Source organism: Hipposideros armiger, unplaced genomic scaffold (assembly GCF_001890085.2).
Source record: "Hipposideros armiger isolate ML-2016 unplaced genomic scaffold, ASM189008v1 scaffold_318, whole genome shotgun sequence".
Taxonomy (NCBI): domain Eukaryota; kingdom Metazoa; phylum Chordata; class Mammalia; order Chiroptera; family Hipposideridae; genus Hipposideros; species Hipposideros armiger.
In genome coordinates, this window is record NW_017731668.1 from 1,500,653 (window position 1) to 1,509,827 (window position 9,175).

The window sequence follows — 9,175 nt, forward strand, 5'->3', positions numbered from 1 at the left end:
ATGAGCTCCCCAAAGCTCCATTTCAAATTTCTAGCAAAATTGATTGATCCACTTGATTAACGTTTCAAGTGCCTGGAAGGGCAGCTGCCACATTTCAGTCTCTTCCTGAAAGTCAAGGGGACATTAACTCCTTGGCAGGGCCTACATCCCTGCGTGGTACTCATGAGGCAAGTGGAGAACAAAGTCCCGACACACAGGTTCAGATAGAGTGAGTAACACAGCTTTATTTGGGAACCAATGTCCTTCCAGAGGCCAATGCTCTGGTAAGCACTGTAGGCTATACAAGATAAAATAGCATTTAATAAGGACCCAAGTTCCAGAGTCAATNAAAAAAATATAACCCTGCATCTGGGTAGTATGATTAATTTTTTTAACACAAGTTTGTTCATTTAGTGTGTGCCTACATTCATCTTCTACCACTTCATTCTAATAATGAGTTTCAGAGATGAAAATAATTATTTCGCCAAAAATATAATCTAGTGCTGGGGCTACATTAGTTTAAAAAAAGGCACAAGCCATCATTTGCTTGAAATTGTCATCAAATTCCTTCAATTTAATGGTCATTTAAAAAGCTCCCCTCCCCTCATTCATTCAAGATGAATGTCAGTGTACATCCAGGGAGAGCACCAATCAATTTAGTATTAATGATTATTGTTTCCATTTCAGAGTGTTTACATTTCCTTTCAGCTTCTCCTAATGTGGTATTGTACAATTTACGGGAGACGGCACCAATCTCTCAGCATTGTGGCATATGGGAGCGTTTCTTTGCTTAGCCTTAGTGGCGGCATTTAGTTAGAATTTAACAGAGGAACAACAACTGGAAATATCTTTCCCCACACCAGTGAACACAAAAAATTAATCATCTTAGAAAGACTGCATTAGACCGAACACTGTACAATGCAAATATGGCATAATGTCTATCTTTACATTTATTTGCAAATGTGTACAGATATGCTTCATATAAATTAATCCTCTGTTTCATTATAAGGAAAAAAATTAGGTCTGAGGTCAAAAGTGGTGGTGGTGGTGGTGGGGGGAGGCGTAGAGTTAATCTGATTTAGCACAGCATGTGAAAAATTAATTGAAAGTCAGAACTCCATAGTGTTTATTATAAAGTAATTTCACACCAGCTCAGGATTAGCATGGTAACGGGTAACAATAGGTCATCACTATGTTAATTGAAAGACAGCATGCTTTGTAAAGAGGAAGGAAGAAAGGGAAAGAGAGAGAGAGAGAGAGAGAGAGAGAGAGAGAGAGAGAGAGAGAGAGAGANTGTATGCTTGAAATTTGCTAAGAGAGTAGTTAGCCCTTAATGTTCTCACCACAAACAACAATGGTAATTATGTGAGGGGATGGGGATATTAACTAACCTGATGTAGTAATCATTTGGCAATATGTACATGTATTGAATCATCATGTGGTACACTTTAAACTTACACAATGTTATATGCCAGTTACATCTCAATAAAGCTGGAAAAAAATTTAAACAGGGAAAGAACAATAAAGAACATTCTATTATACTAAATTGTTAAGCACTAAATTGGGTTGCATGCTTATGAAAAAGAGGTATTTCTAATAATCTTTGGATGCTTTGAGCATGAATAATTAGTGCTGTAATAAAATAAATTATGCCCAAAATTAAAAAAATCAAACATTGGTAATGATATGGAACACTAAGAACTCTTAAACACTGCTAGTGGAAATACAAATTTTAATAATCACTTGTTTCATTTTTCTAAAGTTGAACTCATGCATAATCTAGGACCCAGTAATTCAACCTCTAGGTATATGCTCAGTAGAAATGTGTGTACCATGTATTCAAAACATCTACAATATTATTTGTAATAGTCATTAATTGGAAACAACCTACATTTTCATCAACTACAGAATAAATATAAAAATTGTAGTAATCTCACAACAGAATACTGCACAGTGATAAAAATGAACAAACTACAATATGCATAAAGCCATGGATCAACCTCACAAACAAAATGTTGAATAAAATAAGCCAGACCCAAAGAATATATATGGCAGAATCCCATTTATACAAACTTCAAAAATAGGCAAAATTAATCTGTAGTGTTAGAAGCCTGGATATTGTTTACAGTTGGAAATGAAGGGTTAATATTTAGGGTAATATCTATTTCATGACCTGGATGCTAGGTATACAGGTGTGTCCATTTTGTGAGAATTTATAGAGTTTTCTATGTACGTTTTACTTTGATACAAAAGTTTAAAATGTAAAAAAAAACCCCAAAAAAACTACTTAGAAGGGAAATATGATGCTTTATTCATTCTGAAAGCTTAGTTTGTTCAGTACACATGCACTGTAAGATTGCCAGTCATTATTTCTGATAGCCCAAAGGTGGGTCTCTAGATCTCACTTATATGTGGAATCTAAAGAATAGAATAAATGAACAAACTAATCAGAAACAGTCTCAGAGATACAGAGAAAATAACAGAGGGCTGCTAGATGGGAGGGGGGTGGGGATGAGGGAGAAGGTGAGGGGATTAGAAAGCACAAATTGGTAACTACCGATTGCCATGGGGATAGAAAAGACCATTTGGGGAATATAATCAACAATGTTTTAAAGATTTTGTAGGGTATCTGATGGACATATGTCTTATTAGGGAGACCACTTCATGGATGGTGTAGGTGCCTGGCCACTGCAGTCAGTGTACACCTGAAGCTGAAGCTGAATAATAATGAATGTAAACTATAATATATAATATTTATATATTATAGTCACAGAATATTGAGTACAGCATAGGGAATAGAGTCAATAGAACTGATGTCAGAGGGGTAGTAGATTGGGGGAGGGGGGAATCACTTTGTGAGGGGTGTAAATGTCTAACTATTACATTGTTTTTCACACCTGAAACTAATACTAATAATTATAAAAAGAGTGCATCATGCAAAAGCAGAATTAGACTGCTAGAGTCTGTTTTCCTTAGGAAAAAAAGGAAAAAACAAACAAACAAAATAAACAAACAAGGAAGCAAAAACACCACCAGACCTTTTGTTCCTAATGCTTTTCACCTTATAACTGCCCTTGTGCCGTCAAAAGTAGTTACCTCACCCTACATTCTTTGTAATCATATTTTCTTATTAGACAAGTGTAACAACTTAGTAACTATTTGGTTTCCTAAAAAAAAAAATAATGATTTCAACGGGTACATAATCCTAAGCACCCACAGGCAATATTTTGCCTGCCCACAATACTAAGGTCTCTTTTCTATCTTCAAAGAGGTCACAAATGTGTTCACATACTAACAGGAGGGTAATTCTATTCTAGAATCTTATTTGAGGATCCCTTTATCTAGTACCAAGAACAGTATTGGTTAGAGTTAAAGCAGGAGGACAAAAATTGCTTTAAATAAGAGAGTTTAACAAAGGGAATCCATCAAGGGTGATGAAAAAGCTGAGAATGAAACAATCCATAAATGAGAAATAGTGTGAAGCCAGGAATGGTCCTGGGTAAGTGTTATAGGAGTTCAGGGGCCAGGGTCACTTGGAACCTGGAACCGTGGTTGGCCTGTCTGGTGGCTGTAGGCATGGAAGAGATTCCGCTTCTGCCAGAGATGCTGCCTGAGGCAAAGAGCGGGGAACCAGAAGCAGAATGAGGGTTGAGTCAACGAAGGTTGAACTTCAGCACCTTCTTTGCTTTCAATGGTCTTGGGAAGGGCTTGGTCAATGTGTTCACATGGTCACATGTTTCAGTCAAAATTGTAAGACTAAGATATTGTAACTGTGATCAGTTAAGGCTGCTGCTTGTTCTCACTCCGCTTTCTTCCTTTCACATGTCCCCTCATGTCAGGTGGTACTAGAATGGCCATGGACATTTGGGGGCTCAGGCTAAAGAGAAGATGAGTTGAAAATATATTTACGCATATTTTCGTATTTTTGTGTTTCATGTAAATAAATATTTACTTTTGTGTCGAATTTTGAATTCATAATTACAACATTGTTTATTAGAGCCTCTGAATGTTTAAGCCACAGCTTCTATAAAACCTGGATATTCCCCTGGAAGGGGGAAAATGCCATGGTTTTCCTTGCCTCCTGTCCTCTGGTCTCCATTGACTGAGTCCAGCTGACATGGGAGCTTGGGACAGTCCATGGAGCTCTGCAGAGCAGGGGAAGAGAAATGGACTAGAAGGCAAACAGGCCTAAAATGTCACAGCAAGAAAGTAGGGAGAACAGGTCCTTTCAGACTCTGCTGGTAGGAGTTGAAATCATGCTACCTCTGTGGAGGGCAGTATTTATGATAGTAACTATCAAGATGACAAATGTACATACCCTTTGGGCTTGCAATTCCACTTCTAGAAACTTATCTCAGATATACTTACTCATGCATGAAGTGATATATTTATAAGGTTATTATTCAGGCATTGATTGCGATAGAGATTAGAGACAAAAATATATAAATGTGTGATTAACACCTCTATGGTACATCATTACAAGAGAATACTATTCCCTTTCAAAAGGAGGACAAATGAAAAAGGAAACTCTTTGTGGGCTAATATGGAATATGAAGAAAAAAGGGGTTGTTCAGTTTTGCTTCACTGATGTAAATAAAGTTCCTAATACTTCAGCTGAAATTCTAAAATTCATAAATTTCTGAAAAATAACTTTGTTTTCATAAATAATTGGGTTGCAAAACCTGACCTAAACTTTCAGGGGCTATTTAGAGTTTAAATAATCATATGTTTTGCTGAAGAAATATTTATGATTGTATTTGGTTGCAAGGTGCTTTCCTACATGCCTCTGGGAATGTTTCTAAAACCCATTCTCTAGACTTAAAGGTGGCTCTAAAGATGCTGGGAAGACATGTGAATGGGATGCTCTTGTCTTCCACTTTTAATGAGCCAGAGACATGACATGTGCAAACCAGGTCCCCCATAGAAGCAGGGAAGCGCCCAGGAGGAAGAAGGCAATTTGATATACACACCTCACCTTACACTCAGTAGTTTCCTGTTGTCTGCTCCTCTCCGGGTAACCAGGCCCAGGTGGCCATAGAGTGGCCTGGGTGAAAGAGAGAAAACCAGTGGATGGTACTATTGGTGCCCCAACATGTATTCCTCCGATCCCTTTCTGCTATTCTGAGCTCCATATCTGTATTTTTAATTTCCTGTTATACATCTTTCCATGGATTCTCCTCTTGGTACCTTAACACCAACATGTCCAAGGCTTACTTGTTTACCTTTCCTTCCAGAACATCTTTCTCATGCTAAGCCTGTTATGCGGAGTGCAACCTCACTCACCCAACCAGAAATCTGAACAACATCCTCAACTTCTTCCTCCCTCTGCTTCTCTCCCATTCTGTATCCAGTCAGTCCCCAAGACCTGGCTATCTACTTCCCTAATACGATTGTTGGATAAAACACAGGATGTCTAGTTAAATGAAAATTTCAAATAATTAGTTTTTAATATAAATATGTCCCCCATATATACTTACATTGAAAAAATTATTAACTGGGTTTTTTTTTGAAATTCAAATTTAACAAGGCACTGCATTTTTATTTGCTAAATCTGTAACCTTAGTCCCTAATATCTGTCAAATTCTCTCTCTGCACTCACTGTCTCCTTGTTCATACTCTTTTCTCTTCTGGATCACTGGAACGACCGCCTAACTCCAAATATTCCTCTGCCCAATAGTAGGTCTAAATTGCTAATAAACAGGTCTTTCAAAAACATAAATTTGCTCACTTTAACTCCTCCACTTCTTTGCTTGTGAAACCCTTTCTGACCTAGTTCCTGCCTAACTCTCCCACCCTTCTTGTAACTTAAATTTCAGTCGTATGTTAGACGGAGAAATTAGTCAATGTGTCTGCTGGACACAGGCGCTCTCCCTCAAATAGCCTAGCAACAAGCTTTCTCAGGCCAGCAGCGTGGGAATCAAGATTGCCAAACTGAGAGTTATCCAACCGGTGCACTAACCCTTCCCGTTCCCATCTTCTCTATAGCCATCCAAGCATCAGAAGATCCAGTTCTCTCTTCCAGAGCACAACTCCGTGATGTTCTGAGAGTGTAGAATTCACATGCAGTCTTTCAGAGTGTGGTAACCATCATGACTAATGGCTTCTAGAAATAAAATATGTGATGTGTCAGCTGGTGAATATGACAGGAGGGGATAGGCATTGTTTCATGCCAATGGATTGCTTTCTTATTTTGGAAAATGTCCTCATTTGCTTTACTGGAGATGATTAATTTATCTAAGATAGCTCCCTTACAAATTGTGGTATAGCTACAACAAAAGGAAATTTGCGATAAAATGTTTCATTATTTATTGCCAATTTTTAGAATGTTAGAGATACAATGGATGGTGAGGATCATTTGTTCCAACATTCTCATTTAACAGATGAGAAAAATGGGAGCCCAAATAATAGATGCAACTTGCTCAAGATCACTGAATTGATGAGAACTTGTCCCACGGGTGAGTCATTATTCCAGGCTGTAAGGCTTCCCAAAGATGGTGACAACCCATAGGAAGCCCTCACTCCTTACAACCCTTCTGTGCTCCTGACTTGGCCCCATCACTCTGCACTCACTGCTTATACAGTTAGATTTCTCTTCATGTGCTCATATTTCATCTCCCCAACATAAGAAGTTTATTAATGACACATGTAAAGCATTTAAGACAGTGAACGTTCTTCAACATATTCCTTCTCTTGGCTGTTTTGTATCATTTCTATTTTTTTTGTGCTCCTTCTGATTAATTCTGATTAGCTTTCTGTTTCAGAAATGAAGACAAGCTAAATTAAACGGACACAAATAGAAATCTATGCTATACTCAGAGACTTCCCCATAACGAGAACATCAGGATAGGGCTGGTTTTTGAAACATTTGAGTAGGCTTTGCTTCCTAGACAACCACACAAATATTCCAAGATATGTTGGGAAATTGCACCCCATCTAATCTATTCTTATCACTACAAGAGATGTGAAGTTGAATAAATGTCTTGGTTTATTAAATTTGAGGACCGACTCTCTAGCATTGACTATACTTCCTATTAAAACACCAGGCTTTAAGGATCTGTGACTGTTCCCCAAATGGATATTCAAGAGGTTCTTTACAACAATATTACATTTCTGAACATAGACTGGCAGACAGCACAATGGTAAGGGAGAATAAATTTTAGGCAGAAAGTAATGATGTACTGGTTAGCTTTAGAGAAACAATCATATGCTCACTGACTGATCAAAAACAAAATCTACCATCATAATTCCCCACCATAGGTAACATGCAATTCAAAAAATACGTTGACTGGTAAAGTACACCGAAATGAAGAAAATCAGCACGTTTGATGACACACAGAAAATGGTGCCATTGCCTGGACTTCTGTGTGAAGCAGAACTGATAGAGCTTAAGTGAACAAGTTGCTATTAACTCTGATGTCCATTCTTAATTAATGTGGAGACTGTAAGTAGAGAAGCTTTGGGGAGAGGGGAGGTAGACCATCATGAGTTTGAATCTAGAATCTATTGCTCGATAGTTGTGGACTTTGGCAGATTACTAAAATTGTATTAGCCACAGTCTGTTCATCTGTAAATAAATATATTAGCTATTATCTATTGAGTGCCCACCCACTCTGTGCCAGCACTCACCTATCTTCTTTATACTCATATGTATTAACTCATTTATCTCCCAATGTATGACAAAGGCTATAATTATCCCGACTGTACTGAGCAGCAGCAAGCTTAAGTCATTTGCTGAAAAATACAAACCTAGTAAGTGGCAGAGCTTGGAGGCAGTAAATAAGTGGTGGATATTAAGAAGTTAAAAATGAAGTAGGATAATGAATAATAAGCAGGGCCCTAGTTTATAGATGGGCCATGAATCCAGGAGCAATGCTTATTGCAACACAAACACTATTGACTGGGATTTGTGAAAAATGCACAGCCCCCAAAAATCCTGAGCAGCTGTTGTTTGGTAAAACAGAAGACATGCCAGAAGGACATATGTGGCAATGGTTCCTAACTGTGTAACACACTATACTTCTGACAGACACATTATGGAGAAAAAAAACTAGACTGTGTTGGGTGGAAAGCCAAGTGAGTGTTATAACAATACCATCTATGAGTGTTCAGAAATAAGAGCTGCTGTTAGCAGGAGTTAGGGACAACCTCCTGGAGAGATGGGAAGACATGAACTAAACATTGATAGAGGGATGGACAAAGAGAAAAAAGAAGGGTTTAATCTAACGTGCAAAATACCACAAAGAGTGGTGTTGGAAATGAGAATGGCATGTTTGAAAAACATGCCTGTGTGACATGTTTTAGTCCCACCTAAAGCAGAAGCTAGTTGGGTACTAGAAGTAGCACAAAACATTCCCCTAATAATCTACTTTATGGTGCCCATTTACTCAGTACAAGGAGACGTCTTACCAAACTGCTGCAGGGTCAACTGGTCTTGCTCTGGCTGAAAACAGCAGAGCACTTGAGCAGAAACAGCAAACAACAAAAGAACAAAAACATTTCAAAGGGCTCCTCCATAGATGACTATCTTGGTCAATTATTTTTGTCAGTGTTTTCCTATCCATACAAGTCACCAAAATTCTGAAACCATATCATGCATATTTACAAGAGCAAATGGTTTGTTTATCTAAATTTTAAGTCCTTTAATATACATCCAAAGATGTACATTTTAGGAAATAATAATAGAAAACTTAAGGGAAAACAAAAATTTCAGATAAGTAGGAAATAATTTGCTGGGAAAAATGTTTTTTCCTGTTTCTTTTTATTTTTTTTTAGAAGTAAATTAGTCAGTGAGCCTATTGCAATGTTCAACTTCATTAATTAAAAGTTAATATAAATTTTAATAATTATGTTATATTGGTTATATTATATCAATTATATTAATGATGAATATAAATAGAAAAATAATGAAAATTAACTAATAATAGAATATTAATAGAAAAAATTGAATTTTAATTGAAATTTAAAGCATATTAGTTTGAAGGAACATCAAATTATCTACCAAAGGCACAGGTTTTTTGAGGCCTGAGTTGGAAATCTCTCCTGGAGAGAGCTGTGAATCAGATGAATAAAAAGTTGAGGTTCAATTATGGAAGTCCATGGATAATAGTCTCAGACACTCAGGTCTTATCACATTGCTCAGGAAAAGACTCCTGAAGGTAGCACAGTGAGGAAGGTGATATTTAGGGGCCAGGTGTTG